General features: G+C 39.9%; 1 protein-coding gene across 14 annotated transcripts in view; it reads right to left on the bottom strand.

The window, feature by feature from the left end:
• APBB2 (amyloid beta precursor protein binding family B member 2) overlaps positions 1 to 16742 on the bottom strand; it is a 178433-nt gene that overhangs the window by 74371 nt on the left and 87320 nt on the right. The gene's annotated exons all lie outside the window — the stretch shown is intronic.

Here is a 16742-nt window from a genome sequence, read left to right on the forward strand (position 1 = left end):
CCTGCTAAAGCAGGTTCACCTAGAGCAGGTTACACAGGGTTGCATCCAGGTGGGTTTTGAGTATCTCCAGAAGCAGACTCCGTAACCTCCGCAGGCAGCCTGTTCCAGTGCTCTGTCACCCTCAAAGTGAGAGTGACAAGAGTATGACCAGTATCAGTGAGTTTCTAGCTTATTTGAAATGCTAGTTCTCTATTCCTTCCACTAGATGGCAAAGCTTTTACTTTAAGAATAGTTCAAAACACAGCAGACTGTACCTCTAATTTGGCCTAAATTCGCTATGATCACGCTTTGTGTGAAAGCACTCCAAAGGACCTCCTCACTATGGAGGACTCTGAGCAACAAATAATTCATCAAGAGCAGTACCTTCATCATCATTAGAAAATCAGTAAAGTGGTATTGCGAGTTAGCTATCAGGGTTAAACCAGTTCAGCAGCAATCTGCATCTGCTTTTCTGACTTCTTTTTTTTGGGCATAGAAATTCTTCTTCCCATGCTTTTCCCCACAGAAAGCAGAACTGCAGCATATGATCTTGTGTTCATATGGGTTCATACCATATTAAACTACTTTGTTTTGTTTCAGAAGCAGGGTTTTGTTTGGTCTAAAGAGGAAAAATTAAATGGCCATCCCAGCCAAGAGACTGCTAGGCTCACACAGTGAAGCCTGCACATGCTCTGTTGCACTGGCAGACACACTGTGCAGCTCACCAAGGACAGCATGGAGTCCAGCCTTCCTTACCCTCACAAAATGTATTTCCCTCCTAAAATAAAGAGTGATTCTCCTGTCCCCTCAAAGTGAATTCGTATGTTAGTGTCAAACCACCCACAGGAAAGACGATTAATTTTGGGTCATGAACAAATATAATCTGGAACAATCACACAAAACACAAAGATTCAGTCTATAAATACTGACAGAAAGAGATGTCCTTCTGACTTCAAGACACAAGATGCCTGCAGAGCAGGAGGAGACACTATGCCAGCATCTGGCATACAGCAGCAACAGCTTCAACTCTCCACAAAGGAAGTCCTGCACCATAGGGCTTTACTTACAACTAACATCCTTGTTTTACAAGCTTCAAATATTACCATTTAATATCTCCCAACCTATAACTCTCCATTTTACTAGGACTGGCTGTAGACACAAGTGGTTTCCATCTCCCTTACACCTTCTGCTAGTAGCTACTGCTACTTACCTTGACACAAGCCATGAAAGACAGATGGACACATCTTATTTCCTTATTTAACTTTGATATACCTGCCATCAAGTCCTGGTACTAAATAATGGGAACAGTTTTGGACTCCACAATTTCAATCACATTTGCTTCAACTGAGGAATAGCTTTATATCCTCTCTATATCTATTGATATAGATTTCTATATCTATTGTAGTCCCAACAGTTTAAATTTGGTGATGTTAGTGAATGTCTCTTTAATGAGAATGAAATGGAGCAATAGGACAGAGTATGGAAGAAGGAATCTGACTAGCCGTCACCATTTTCTTCTCCTTTTTAGAACAGAAACTGCAGAAAAAAGATTTGCATTAAAAGTCAGGTACTAGGCAAATGGCAATTTTCTTCATCTAAAATGAAGCCTACTGACTTCAGGAGAGAACAATGTAAAGAAGGATTGCATTTCTCCAGAGAATATCCTACATAAATACATTGATATAGTCTAAAATTTGAGAGACATGCTCATTAGTGGTTTTTCATATATGACTGGTTAATTAAAAGCCAGTGAAGTTGCCCAGTGGCACAGACATACAGTTCAAACGGTGGCTCGACTAAAGCTCCTTTTCTCTGACAGCTTCATTTGGAGCACTGTGCAAATGCACTAGAAAAACCTTTTCTGAATTTAATAATTCAATGAAAACAGGACATAAGATTGAATTACAATAGAGTTACTACCTGAAATTAAATGTTTTACTTCACAAAAAATCAAAGTTTGCAGGAATGTTCATTTCCCCTCTCAGATGCAAGCTCTGCTCATCTCTCAGTCCATGTGAATACATGGCACCACACACAGTGTGGCAGGTGCTCTAGGATACCATGAAAATGACTACTTAATCTTCACACCAACCTTGTGAGGTAGGAGAGTGCAAGCCCTGTTTTAAACAAAGTCAGGCAGACGTAGGAGAGAGGTCTGAGATGCTTTAAGTAAGTCTCCTGGAGTCATGCCCACGCTCTGTGTACTCCCTGGGATCTGTGCAGGCTCCCTGCACCCAAACACCAATCACAAGATGGTGTGCAGAGATCAGCCACTGTGCTCCAGTGTGTCTACATGTCAGAGTCCCCTTCCATCCTACACGATGGACTGCTCTTTCCAATGTGGCATAAAGCAATTCCTACCCCATCCCACCCAACTTAGTCAGTTTAATACTATTAGTAAAAGCCAGAATGTCACTTTTAATAATCTATATAACAGATTAGTTTGCTACTTTAAAGCTGTAGTCAAATATGCATTAGAGAGCAAACTGAAGCCTCCAGGTTTTTTCCAACATAGAAGTTAAAGACCCAGTATTTCCCCATCTTCAAATTAATTTCACGTTGCTAAAGTACCGAAGAGAATGGAGAAGTTTATTATGGTGAAAATCCATTTTTGCCATTAGAGACACCTAAGCATGAAATACTGCTCAAACATAGGAAGCAATACAGTGTCTCTCACAGCCTACAGCCTGCTTGAAAAGAGAGGGGTTAAGGGAGAAGCTCAGGCACGGCAGGTAGCTACAGCCTGCGTTGTATGAAGTGAACTCCTCACCTCCACCTCACAGCCTTCAAATTTTGAGACTTTTTATAAACAAGACCCCAATTACCAAACAACTTTAACCTTTTCAAAAGTAATTTTGCTTCAGGTGAAGTAAGTCTTCTCCTGCACAGTGCGTAGGGCAGACATGAATCACAACGTACACCATCTACAACAGGAAGGCTTTATGAACAGGGGCTTCTGACAGCGATGCAAGTGCCAGGGAACTGGCTGTATTTCGCCCCCCCGGGAGAGGGAAGCATGCTGATAGTGCACAAGGGGCACTCACAGCCCTTCAGTTTATTCAAGTATGTTGCATCACTACATTGGTATAAACTTTCTATTAAATCTTTATTCATGCTGTCCAGATACTTTTTGGTATTAAGAAAACTCAAAGATACTAATCATCTTTGAAAGCATCCATCTAACATTAGAAATATCATTATTTTCATTCTTGTGTCTACTTCTTGGCGCTCCAGCACCAAAATTTTGCATTTATTTTTCAGAGATACGGATTTATACACATAATAGAGGGCTGCAAGTGGTCTTGGAAAGCTGGAAAACCACTTCTATAGCATGAGAAGATTACCTGTCATGGATTTCTATTTACTTTTGTTGCAGTGCAAAACCAAAAGACTACGGATAGATCCTATGGGATCTATCCATTTCAAGAACTGTTGGTCAATGCACAACCTTCACTTCTCAGTTTCCTTCAACACACAAAGAAGTCCATCTCCTGTTTTTTATCAATTTCTTAAAAGAAGTTCTTTACTGGTACTCTTCTGATCTGTTACTTCAAACCCTCATACACAACAGCAGGCAATTAATTACCTTTTGCCACTCTTGAAGAATCAAGGTAACCAAGTTTTTTGAAGATAACACTTCAGTACTCACTAGCAGTTTAAAAAGTTACACGTTGGGAACTAAGATCAAGACAAAAATCCTTATGCCTACTGTTTTAATGTAGAATTGAACTATCACAGGACTAGTGCATGCACGTGGCCTAGTATAAAAATGGATGTAGCAGAACTAGAACAGATAAACACAGATAAAAATGCTTCTGCAGAAGAGACATCGAATGTAGTAGGATTCTCAAGCTTGGAAAAGAAGTGGCAGGGAGGAGGGAAGGATGTCACAGAAATCTGTAAAATCACAAATGATGGGAAGAAGGCAAGGATGGAAAGGAAATCATCATTCACTGTTATTCACTGCTTCCTAAAACAGAAATGCAATAGGAACCTAATGAAATTATTGGAGAGCAATTTTATAACAAAGGGAAATACTCTTTCATATAATACATAATTCAATTATGCAGTTCATGGTCACAGGATGTTGTGGACGCCAGAAATATAAATGAGACAAAAAATGATTAAACAAATTCATGTTAGAAAAGTCTGTCAAGAGCCATTAAAGAAAATAACATGAATGACATACCAAGTCTGAAAGTCCTAAAACTACCAATTGCTGAAAGTGAAAAAGATACAACAGGGGAGGACCACTTTATGCTAGTCACACTTTTTTCAGCATTTTTGACAGAAATTTTTACAATTTTATGTCTTGTGATATCTGGTACTTTTTAAAACCCCAACTCCTGGAATCATAAGAAAATTGCAGCTTGTCCATTAAAAAAACCAACCAAGCAAACCACCTAAAAAACCCTCTCATTACAACCCATGGAATCTCCAATGTCTCCCTCTCAATTTAAAAAAAAAAAAAAAAAAAGCTGAAAAAATAAAGTTAGAATGAAAGCTTAACTCTAAACGATGAACAGTGACCTAAAATTTACTCTTGCTTTTGAATACATATTCTTGTTAGACACGTATTTGGGAGAGGTGTATTTGTTTCAAGAAAAATTTATAACACTGTTTTCATTTTTATTTGGTTTATTGGTGTAAACTGAAGCAATTACTCATCTCTACTATAGCTTTTATAAATGCATGATATCTATAAACATTCCTGTGCAATTAAAATGAGTATGTAAAATTAAATGTGTTAATAATAAAGAAGCAACATCTGAAAACTCCCTTGCCTCCCTTCTACTTCCAGTGCTCCATCTGTCCATCTGCCCTGTCTGCAGGGATGGTCTGCAGATGAAAACAAGTGAGATTTACTGTGAAAATGCTAGATATATTCCCCCTACTCACTATAAAGCTTCTGTTGTACATTTGAATATCTAAAGTAAAACCGGTAATTACTATTACTAGAGTATTTAAATGTGGTCTGTAGGGAATGAAACTTTTAAATCATTAGATTTTGTCTGTCCCCTCCCTTTTTTTTTTAAATACTGTTGAATAGTTACTGGACTGATGGTAGCAAAATTTGGTAGTAGTGAACCTGAAACGTTGGTTGAACATATAAATAGCATCTCTACCTACTTCATGCAGAGAGACAATCCACTCCTCTGCATCATTCCTGGAAAATCATAACTAAGAGTCTCTACTCAACTGGTTTTATGTGGGACTGCTGAAGCTTGTCTCAGATTAACAACAGTCTCTCTCAAGTCAGAGACACCTATCCCCTCAAAAAAGGCAGTTTCCTCTGAGAAGTGTTGAGGACACTAGAGCATGCACCACTATCTTCTGGACCAGCTCCCTGAAACTAAAAACAAAGTGAATGTGGACAGAAGCCACTGGGAGGAACACAGAATGGGGTGTTGTTATTTAACACCAGCCAGCAACCTCGCAGTTTCCATGTCACCCTACTCCCAGTTAACTGTGGGATTAGATAATCTTACGAAAGAGGAGTTTCCCATAAAGAAGTACACTAAGTATATTTAAAGTACAGAAATCTGGTGCATAGTTATGAAAGAGAGACTTCACCTATGACATCAAGAGAAATATACAAAATCACCTATGACATGAAATAAAGTGAGATGTATAAAATCACCTGTGACATGAAATCAAGAGAAATATAGAACATCAATCTTCTATTACTGAACATACATTAATTTTGATGATGTTGGTGAGCTCTATGGATCACAAATCTAAAACATCATTTGTTAATTTAGTACTGAAATAATGAGCATTCATAAAGATACCTTTACAGTAGTAACTACCAACTGGGCACACTGCAACCTAAGCTGTCAGATACCAGCTGATCTTCCACTAAACAGATAAAATAATTGCATTCAATATCCAGAGCTAAGTGACATTGTCAACCAGTGCTATGAAAAAGTAAAACAGAAGTGTTACTTACAGTTAATAGATGCTCCTGTATAGTTCAACATGTATTGATCTGCTACCAGCATCCTTTAAGTTTGCTATATACATGTCCCAACAGCTTCATATTCTCCTTCTGTGCAGCATCTCCAACTCAAACATGGGAAAATACACTGCTATCTTTAAACAGACACTTACTTAATTAGTCTAACCAGGAATGGTACTTTGGATGAGAGGAAAGAAAAGCCACCCCCATTCAACTGCCGATAGATATAACAGAGGAAACACCACATGTTGACCATATAAATGACTGCATTCTCTAATAAGCCAGGAAAAAATGAGAGATGGCTATACAGGAATTACAGCAGCGTGTGCATACAGTGAATTCTCTACTGAATTGATTCCAGCTTAGAAGAGATTGATGTATTTTTCTGACTGACTCTGCTCAAGAGACATGCTTTCGAAACAGTACTTTCAGCCCACAAGCCTTTAGATATCAATCACATCAAGATTTAATCAGTTCAACTTTGGACCAGAATAGCCCCTCATCCTGCAAATCAACCCCTGGAAATATATTTATGTTGGTTTTTTTCCTCCTCAACTGCCTCTATAAACAAGGAAAGTAAAAGATTAGGAAAACAGAAAGCAAAGATCCACTCTCTGAAGACAAAATTCTTCTTAAGACTGCAAACCTCAGACTCCCTGAAGGTGCATTGCAGGCATGGTAGAAATTGATTTAGTGAAAGGCTTATATTAGTTGTTCTCATTGCAAAGTCCCTCCCCTTGCTATAATCAATAATTTAAGCAAAGCCAAGAATCATGTCAGCCAAAATGACCAGGGTAACTTAACTGTCTCTTTCTTGCAGAGCAGAAGCAAAATTAAATTAAAGTCTGAATGGGAATGTATTCTAATTTAAAAATTAATTTGGTCAATCTGCATTGTGCTTTTTGGCTTTCATTTTGAGTAGGGGAGGAGGGATGGGCTCCTTTGTTCATCACTAAAAACTTCTCAGGTTCAGAGAAGTACCCAAAATCCACTTTCAAAAAGTAAAAGAAGCCATAGCCTTAGAGTTATGTGCAAACAAGAAATGTGCTCTACAGAGTTAAAGCTCTTACTTGTGTATTATGACAGTCTTGTCTCTCAGTGCCCTGCAATAATCTCTAAGTTAGTAACTGTTGCAGTGTTTGATATATAAATTGAGCCCTGCAGAATCCCAATTCAAAAGCAACTAAAAACAAAATAATAGGAAAAATGCATTTAGTTAAATTGTGTCACTGTTTAGGACAAAATCGTTTCATTAAGAAACAGTTTCATGAATAGTTCTGAGAAAGACTACTTCAAGGGTTTTGCTTGAAAATCATACTAGGTAATAAATTAGACCAGTGTATCAAATTATGTACATATAAAATAATTAACATAACAAATAACAGTTAAAAACAATCCCTGTAATACAACACCATATAAAAATGGATTAAATGCCCCAGAGACACTATTAGCAGGGAGTTTTTTAAAAATATATGCTACAGATTTGGGGTTGTACTCCCACTCTCCCCCCAAGGATTTCTCATCACTGAAGTATCACAGATAAAACCAGGGCGCAAACTGAAAGACACACACCACTAAGCTTTAGCAATCCAGATCTCAGACACTGTAAGAAACCCACTTAATGTCATTACCTTCAGCTCTGTGGCATCCAGATATTGGACATTTATGACCTAATGCTGAGTACCCAGGGGCTCCATACATCTCAAAACGAAGCAATTGAGTCTTAATAGCAAATATATGTGCTTTCATAGGATTGCTTACAAAAAGGCTTCATGTCCCTTAAGACAGGCCAATATATCCTCTTTCAAGCAGGGACTGAGTTCAGAGCAAGGTCTCTGCAGCATGCCAAGTCCTATCATACATTTCTGGCTCATGGAGATGCTCAGTACTGCTCTGAAAGTAACCATCTTCTCTTGATGCAGCAGCAATGAACCCAAGGCCCACTGCAGCATCATCTATTGCATGTTTTGGTGGTACATGCTATAGGTTTCTGTATATTCAATACCATAACTTGCAACAGCACAGTTGTGACTCAAGGGACCCACAACCCCAATTCAGCCATGTCATTAATTAAAGCTGATTTCAATTTCAATCAGCTAAAGCTGACTTGAGTGAGAACTCAGCACATGAGGAACAAGTGCACTCACTGAGAGACTGCGTCTAAAGGAGACACTAAGTCAGGGAGATTAAAAGAAATACCTACAGATGCAAACATATCAGGGCAGGAACTCAAGGAGTTCCTCCACAGCTGCAGTTACTCTCCTTTTGCTTCTCCCTCCAATGAGTCCCTCCTCTCAGCAAGCCTCCAGGTCACACTCCAATCTTCCAACCCATCCTCCCATCTCACAACTCTCTTGTTCCCCCAAGAGCTTTCTCCTCTGCTGAGAACAGCAGGGAGACCAGCTCACCACTGCTGCTTGGCCCAACACTGGTATCATTGCAGGTGCTCACAAGAACAACCACACGGCCCAAGCTTTGTGTTTCCACTCCGCAGAGTACAAAGAGGCAGGAATCACTTCTGCACAGGAAACCACTCAAACTTTATCAGCCATCCCCAGCTTGTACACCTGGATGAATTGCTGCAAGATCCTCCAAAAACTCGGGGGCCACTGTTAAGACTAGAGACTGATCCGGCTGAGTGGCAATGATGTTCCTCTACCACACCTCCTGCAGCTGAGATAGAGAAGCCCAGAAGATGACAAACCAGCACCCGAACAGGCTGCAAAGAGCTTTGGAGCACACAGAACCAACCTGGAAAAACATACCCTCGTTCTCAGCTTGCCTTAACGAACAGGGGCCTGAACATAAAGAGTCTTCCCCAAGGTAACATTGTTTTTTCCTTCCCTTCCACAGCGATTTCTATATCCATTTCAAAGCATCAATCAGGTGGATTGAAGTTTGGCCTGACTTCTATGCAGCATTCAGAAGTGCTGAGGCAGAGGTTTACTGGATCGATTTTGGTCATAATTTGTTATTACTTGAACAGCTTTATGAAATGGGAGCTTTTTCTTTTTTAGGAGAGGTGGTTAATCTGATATCAGCTTATGGCATCTTTTCTTCTGTGCAACTTCCTGTCTTGCCAGAGAGGACATGCAGGATCCAAAATTACACGTCCATCCCTAAACAACAAACGCTTGAAAAGTTTCCAAAAATAGTTTGTCAAGTTAAGTACCTGACATGATTAAGCTATTCACCACTTCTGAAACTTGAGTTTGCCCTACAGATGCTCAGAAGAGTTTTCCGCTTTGCTACAGCACACAAAAAGCATGCTCTTATATTTCTTAACATTAGACATCAATGTAAACTACATTATGGTGTTAGAGGAAACATGCAGCGCTCTGAACATTCTGTGAACTACTCTACAACCTCCACTCAGGCAGTAGTATGATGCTGGCATTCACTTCCCTGTGCAGTCCTGCCACCACCTCTATTCCCCCATTGCTGCCTTTCACTTTCCTCTGTCAGTATTCCACCGGTTCTGGGAGAAAGCCCTGCATACGTTTGTTTACCCCACAAGTACACATTTTACTGAGTAGAAAATATTAATGTTTAGCAAAGTTCAAAATCGTAGTACTGCATTTATATAAAGCAGCACTAAGATTTTTTTCTGGATTAGGAATTATGTCCTTTATTCATCTAGCACAGAAAGTGTCCCTGAAAAGACAAACATCAAACACGAAATGAAGTATCGAGGGAAAATAACCCAGCTTGTTAGACTCCCATCAAGTGGCCAGAAGCTCAGCTGGAATAAGGTCAAAATCAATGACACTGTGTCAGTCAGGACAGGGCCACATTTGACACTATTTGTAGCCAAAGCACTCAGCTGGCCACAGAAATGCTTTAGTAGCCAAAGCAAAGCCACCATAAGGCAACTGTCTTCGAACTCTATCTCCCCCAGTCCCAGAGCACCCTGGGAGAGATATCATGCTAGGAGAAAGCTCTGTTTACAAAGAATATGACAAACCATCCTAGACCCTTTAGGCACAATATAGCAGAGGTTAAACATAAAGTTATTTTTAAAACAAAGGCAGACACAGAAGACAAACAGATTTAGTTTCTGCACTGCAGGGCAGATGCTTCAGACGCTGTTCATCCAGTTAATTAATCTGTGAGTGTTACTTAATGTACATCCTCCTCAGCCTGCGGTTGCTTCTTCAGAATTCAAGTCCTAGTTCTTGCCTCCTGTCTGTTGCCTGTCTTGGACACCATCAGGCACCTCACTGGACATCAGGAGGGCAGTTTATTCAAGCCCTCTCTAGGGAGGAAAATTAATGGCTCTGATGAACTGAGGAATTGTTCTTTATCTTTGTTAGACAGTTAAGTATGAAACTGCAACCATGACCATACAACACATCCTGGAAAGCCTCTTCCACAGTCCCAAATTCTGGTAATTGCAAACAGAGTTTAAGAGAGCATCACCAGTGTTTAAACATCTATCCTTCCATTTCTGAATTTAAGCATATTAATTCACTTTTAAATACTTATTTTTATTAACTATCCCAATTCAAAAGGGATGGTGGCTGACCATCACTCCTTATTGTGGAATTTTTGGATTTGAATTCAGAGCACTTATCCAAGCATCCAAGATATGGATTTAGGTAGCTCCACTGAGAATCACAGAGTAAACTCAACCTGACTGCCCAAACACAGTGAGCAGCTTCCCTGTGTAACCGATATTGGCAGAGTGTACTCAAGAGAATCACCTTTCAAGGTCAATTTGCTATCAAGTTCAATTTATTTTATGGGCTTCTAAGAGCGGACCCTGATACTGTGAACACCAGGTAACCATGCTGCCTTTTACGTTTTATTTCTTTTTAACTGGCTTACTTTTTCTTCCCTAAAATTCTCTCACAGAGGTAGCTAAGTAAGAGACAGTTAGTTACTCCACATACAGAATGTTACCTACATAAACACTGGGGATATACAGCAAAAGTCACCCTTCCTAGCAGTCAGCAAATGGTGAAGTTTGAGACTATAAAACATGCATTGTTCTTCAGATGTGGTTATCAGTAATATGAAAGATTAAAATAAATACCAGCTCAATATTAAAAGTTGCCAGGCCTTTAGGATGCTTAGCAAGTGTGAACTAGAGCTTCTTATTCGCAAAAGTCTGAAAATTGGGGGTTTACCTAGAACCCTAAAATTGTATAGGTGATGTGTTTTCTCCAGTATTACAGGACTTGTGTTAATCCACAGTGTAAGTGAATGTATTTCTACTACCATAAATCTTTTTCCCCACTCAGGAACATGGAAAACTTGTTCTGTAGCAAATAACATACTTGTTGTCTATATCAGATACGTACTGCAAAGAAGAGTGCTTTTAAGAGGACATCCATTTTAATTTCGTCAAAGACACTGGTTAAAATCAGAGGCAGAACTGACCATTGGTATAAATCTTTCCGACTACTTCATGATTTGCTGTAATTTTTATTGTATTAGAGGGCTATTCTACCCAGATGTACTGTTATTTCAGAATACTGGGCTTTATTTACAAGAACAACACTCCTGATCCCCAAGGGCCAGTCTCATGGCTGTCATTTCTGCACTAGATTGAACTTATTTATTCATAACCAGCTATAAAGCTGCCCTGCTGGATTTGCTCAAAGAGCAGCAGCAGACAGGCATTTGGTATATAGCAGTTGCATACAGCCGCAGCACCCCTGAAAAAGTGAACAATTCTGGTTTTGAACTCCCTCTGATTTCAACCAGAGAGAAGCAAGGTATTCTGTAAGCCAAAGGCTGGGGGGGCTGGGGAGCCAGAGGAGGCTGCTGCCCCTGCACAGTCTTCCACAGCTCTGAAGTGAGGAGGGAGGGTGTAAGACCGCCAGCTCCAAGTACAAGCTCAAAGAAGGGGTTTTACTTTAAAAAATATACAAGGCACCAAAAATATCCACCCTTCGGATATTTTAAAAGGGCCTTCAGTGCTTTTAATGCCTTGAGAGAGAATGCAAGGGAGAAGACACTACACACGTTTTCTCAGGAGGTCAAAACCCACACTTTTACTGGCATAAGTTTAAAGGGCAACATTAACCAAAATAAAGCACTTCACAAAACATTGACTTAGCACATGCTAACCCGAAGAACTTAGGAAAATCCAACCCATCCAGCTCTAAGTTTCCCAAAATATCAAGAAAGGAGACTAGGAGAAGAAGTAAAGAAAGAGAGAGAAAAGGAGAGATTTATAGCTACCACTCAGAGTCTCATGCAATTCCAGCTTCCATGTGTCCAGATGGTAGGGTCTGAACACATGGAGACCACGTCTTTGTTTTTATCTGCTCTGGCTCCCCTGTGGCCACCCCTCCATGTGGGACTTCTGGCCCAGTGGCCACTCTGGGGGCTCTGGGGTGGGGTGAGGGGCAGCGCTTCTAGTGTGCCAGCCATTCTGGGGCTGGGTTAGGGGCTCCAGGGTGTGGTGTGGGGCAGTGCTCTTGGTGTCCAGTGGCTGACAGCTGCTCCAGGGCTGCCCAAGGAGGCTCCAAGGGGCTGGGGTATGGTATGGGATAAGGTACCACCTCACCTTGGTGAAATTTGACCTGTTCCTTCCCTCCCCCACCCCACACTTGAGTTGGTCCAAGTCAATAATTAATATAATAATACAGTGTCTCACAGAGGGTGACTGTCCCAGAGCAAGAAAAACCTGTGGTTCTCTAGCACTGAGTGTCTCACATTTCAGGGTCCTTCCTAATTATGGGGCTATTCCCTGCTCTGAAAGGAGGGGGATTTCTTCAAATTAATATAAAACAGGAAGCAAAAGCAAATTTCAGTTTTCTTCTTCGTTTTGAGGCCAAAAAAAATCCTTTTATTTCCTATAGAATTCTCATTTCTAGTTCATTAGAGATTATTACACAGAGCACTGCACTTTACTATGGAGGAATAATTTTCCACTGAAATAGCTTTTCAGGTGATGCAAAGATTAGGAAATGTGCCTGCCTTCTACAGATGTTCTGGTGAGCTCCTTAAAAAAAAAACAGAAAAGAAAAAATAATAGCAAGCCACAAACAGAAAACAGCTCTAGCATCACCCTCATCTTCCCCTAGGTTTGGGCCTGAGGCATATGCTTTGTTGCTGCTTGCATCACACAGATTCATAAATGTTGGTCAAATTGCTGAATACAGAGAGAGAGAGTGAGAGAGAGAAAGAACGAATTGGTAGGTGGTATAATAACACAAGATGTGTTTCCTTCGAGAACTTTAAAAAGTCTTTGAAGACTAGGCTAAGGAAATTTTCTTGAGAGACATGGAGGAAGCATTCCCCATGATTTAAAACCAGTTCTGGTCCATCTGCAGTTTTAAAACCACCTGGAGCTGGTGTCTGGTTATTCACAAGACTCTCGAAATGACAGCGGATTCAGCTGGATAGAGATAGTAGGTCCCAGAGGAGATGCAGTGCCTGAGGCCAATGGAGGCAAGCCTGCTTGTTTGGGGAAGACTGCCTGTAGTGCTGGGTGTCAATCAGCTCTTGTGGCAAGTGCCTGCCTGTCTCTAGGAACGGCTGCCTGAAAACACATTAGGGCTTGGCATGTGCTAAACATCTCGATGACACCCCATTGCTTTGCTTACTACAGGTCTTTTCTGCTTCTCAAATCACCTCAGACTCTTTTTTCGAGGTACTAAATCTCAGAAGTAAGGTTAGATAGCTGAAAGTGCTCATAAAATGACCTGAAAGTTGAAGTCAATGCAGTTCTTGTCAAGATGTGGATACAGTTAAAATTCTTGGAGAAGAAAGAAGAGTTTACTCAAAACACAATTCTTCTACTGTATTGTGCTTGTGGTGTTCAGTGCCCATTCTTAACAGACTCTATCATATCTGTTCAGCAACGTTAACATGTTTAAATAAGTCAGTTGTTTTGTATCTTTGAGTTGTCTTGTCTCCTCACTGAGAGAGAGGGTCAAGGCTCTTGAAAGCACCTTTTCATTAAACCACATGTACAAGTATCCTGCCCTAAGGAGAGTTCAGGAAGATCCTCAGTGCAATCAATTAAGAGTAAATTTTGCAGAGCTTTTGAATTACCTAACTCCAAAACACATGAAAACAAAACAGTAAAAACACCTCACAAAACAACATTCAGTTTTCCAGGATTTGAATAATGAATTGTGTTAACAGAGGGAAGAGGAAACACAAAACAATTCAGAAGCCCTAAATGAAACGTATTATTTTCAATAGGAGAACTCTCAGGAAAACAGTATTTCTGCGTATTACTAAAGTGCTAAAAACCAATTTCTAGATCAAACACTAATAATTCTCCATATATCTGCTGGACTAAACTCTTAGTTTTATGGATTAACTGTTCTCAAGACTGGGGGATTTCTTCCCTTCACAGAAGTCATATGACAAACTCTACTGCAGATTTTTCTCCTAGATGCCTTTCTCTTTTTGGTCGCTAACATTCATTACTGGAGCATAAATGAAGGGTTGGAGAGCACTGAGGCTGTGAAGATTCCACATGATACTGTCCTCCTAGCCCACATGCAGTGACAGTGAAGAGCCCTGTCCATGCCCAAAAACACTGACCTCTAGGACAGGCATCACCAGGGCTCACTGCACAACTCTTCAGTTGGGAGGGCTTCCCTTTACCCATGTTGGCACACAGGGGCATCATGGACTTAAAGATTACATTAAAAAGACCTGAAAGATCTACCACAGGGGAAAGCACCACATCTCTCTGTATCAGATGTCCTGAGCAGGCTGGGGCAATACCTCCAATAAAGGATGTTTAAATCCAGATCAGACAATCATACGACAGCTGAGATACCACCATTCCTTTCCTTCCAAGGATTTTTCTTCCCGCCTGCTCCTAAACATGGGCTCTCACATCTGCTCCATGGATTCAGAGGGACTAGATACGGACCTTTGGGAATCACTTGGGTTTTCAATCAACCGCCACTGACATAAATGCATTGGATGAATTTTCTGCTTGTAGGAAACTACTACTCTGTCTCCAGCATGACAGAAGGGTAGTAAAGGGTTTTGAGAAGCAGCAAGTGTCATTTGGTTTCCTTCAGAATTTTTAATTCTTCCCCTCACTGTACACCCAAGTTATTTGGTTTTGACCTGGTATGATGAGCAGCGAATTCTTGCTGATTGGCACCACAGTAACTCAAGCAACTCTTGAAAGGGAGACGGAAAAGGCACATGTGATTACAATGCCAATAACTGTTCTTGAGCCTGCCTCAAAAAAGAAAGTTCAGTTCATATATTGAGCTTTTATTTCACCTCTTATTGTAATACTCTTCAAACACCCTTGGAGATACATGAACTTGCCTAGGGACAGCACATTACTCAACTGCAAAAGTTTACAGCCCCTGAGAACAACTAGAAAATTTGCCACTAAATAACTTACTCATTTGGGGGCAAAGAGATATTTGCACCAGTTGTGACTTCTGCTGCTTTCTACACCAGCAGCATTGCTTTTTGCACTTCCTTCCTTTTCAGCCTCATGAAGGAGCCATAGAAGAGCCTGAGAAACCAGCCTGTTCTATCATGTCCAAAAGCCATCCCGGAATCCACAGCAGCTCCCCATTTGATTTCTTAGCTCTCTGTATCAATTGATGGTCTATTTTGGAAAGAAACTATAAACACTTACTGAAACAATTTTATCAGTGTGGAGGTAAATTGAAGATAGCAAATAAGCCCAAGGCACAGATGTCTGTAAATTGCAAGTTGCAACAGCTGGATGTTTTAAGAGTCCATGAATACTTATATATATAGGGATCTTAAAACCAACAATCCAATCCACTATGGCAGGTCCTGTGTCATACTCAGTGCTCTCTGATAGTGACCATGGAGATAAGAAAGAAATACCTCTACCAGTTTGATCTTCAAAGGCAATTTTGAGGTTTTCTAGGTCTTGCTGTTTAACTCTGCTTTTTTCATAGAAACAGAAATCAGATATCTGGACATCTGCTTTTCTATAACTGTCTGTTTATAATACATTTGTTGCTAATATGGTGAATGAAGTGGAGAATTTTAAAAAGCCCTTTATTATTTCTGCTTTAGAAGAGTGGTGAGCTCTGAAAACTTTGTTAATTGACATTTTTTAATTTTTTTTTTCAAGACAAGGAAATCCCCCATACTCATCAGGGGAAAGTTCCCCTTTATTTCCATACTGCAAACAAAACACATCTCAGGTAACACTTCATTACTTGACTAAGTAAACATGCCAACATTTCAAAACAGCTCAAAAAATTCCCCTTCCTGAGTGCTGAATGAGCTCCTATACCATACAGTGGCAATACAGATGTGGGAAGAAAATTTTAAACACATTATTTAAAAAAAGAAACTGCTAACTCTTAGCATCTTAGGACATACCCTTAATTAGATTATTTGGAATTATTCTAATTTAGTTTTTAGTGAAAATAAATTTTCTACCCATAGTTTCTCATTGCCAAACCAGAGGCAAGTACAAAGAAGGTGCTAACAAGCTCAGAGTTAAAGATACCTAAATATCTCTTAGTGACAGTTTCTCCAGAAAATGCTAATAGTGATGTCACACATACTACATCAAGTATCCCAAGAAATAATACTCAAACAGCAACTTTAGTAAACTGAAAAGTTTTTCATTTTGCACGACTTCATAAAAATTTTCTCTCTTAACAGGAAAGATCTGTTACATATCAAAAAGAAGATCAGAAGATCCATAATATGTCACATAGTGGGGATTTCCAGGTTTGATTTTTAAGAAATGCTACACGTTAAAATAAAAATCCCTATTGTCTTAATCATGCATGACTGACATGTAATGCACCTGTGAATCTGGACCATAGTGGCCTTCAAACAGCATATAATCTCTGAAATCATTTAAAAT

The sequence above is a fragment of the Corapipo altera genome, unplaced genomic scaffold (assembly GCF_003945725.1).
Source record: "Corapipo altera isolate COAL_440 unplaced genomic scaffold, ASM394572v1 22, whole genome shotgun sequence".
Classification (NCBI taxonomy): Eukaryota; Metazoa; Chordata; class Aves; order Passeriformes; family Pipridae; genus Corapipo; species Corapipo altera.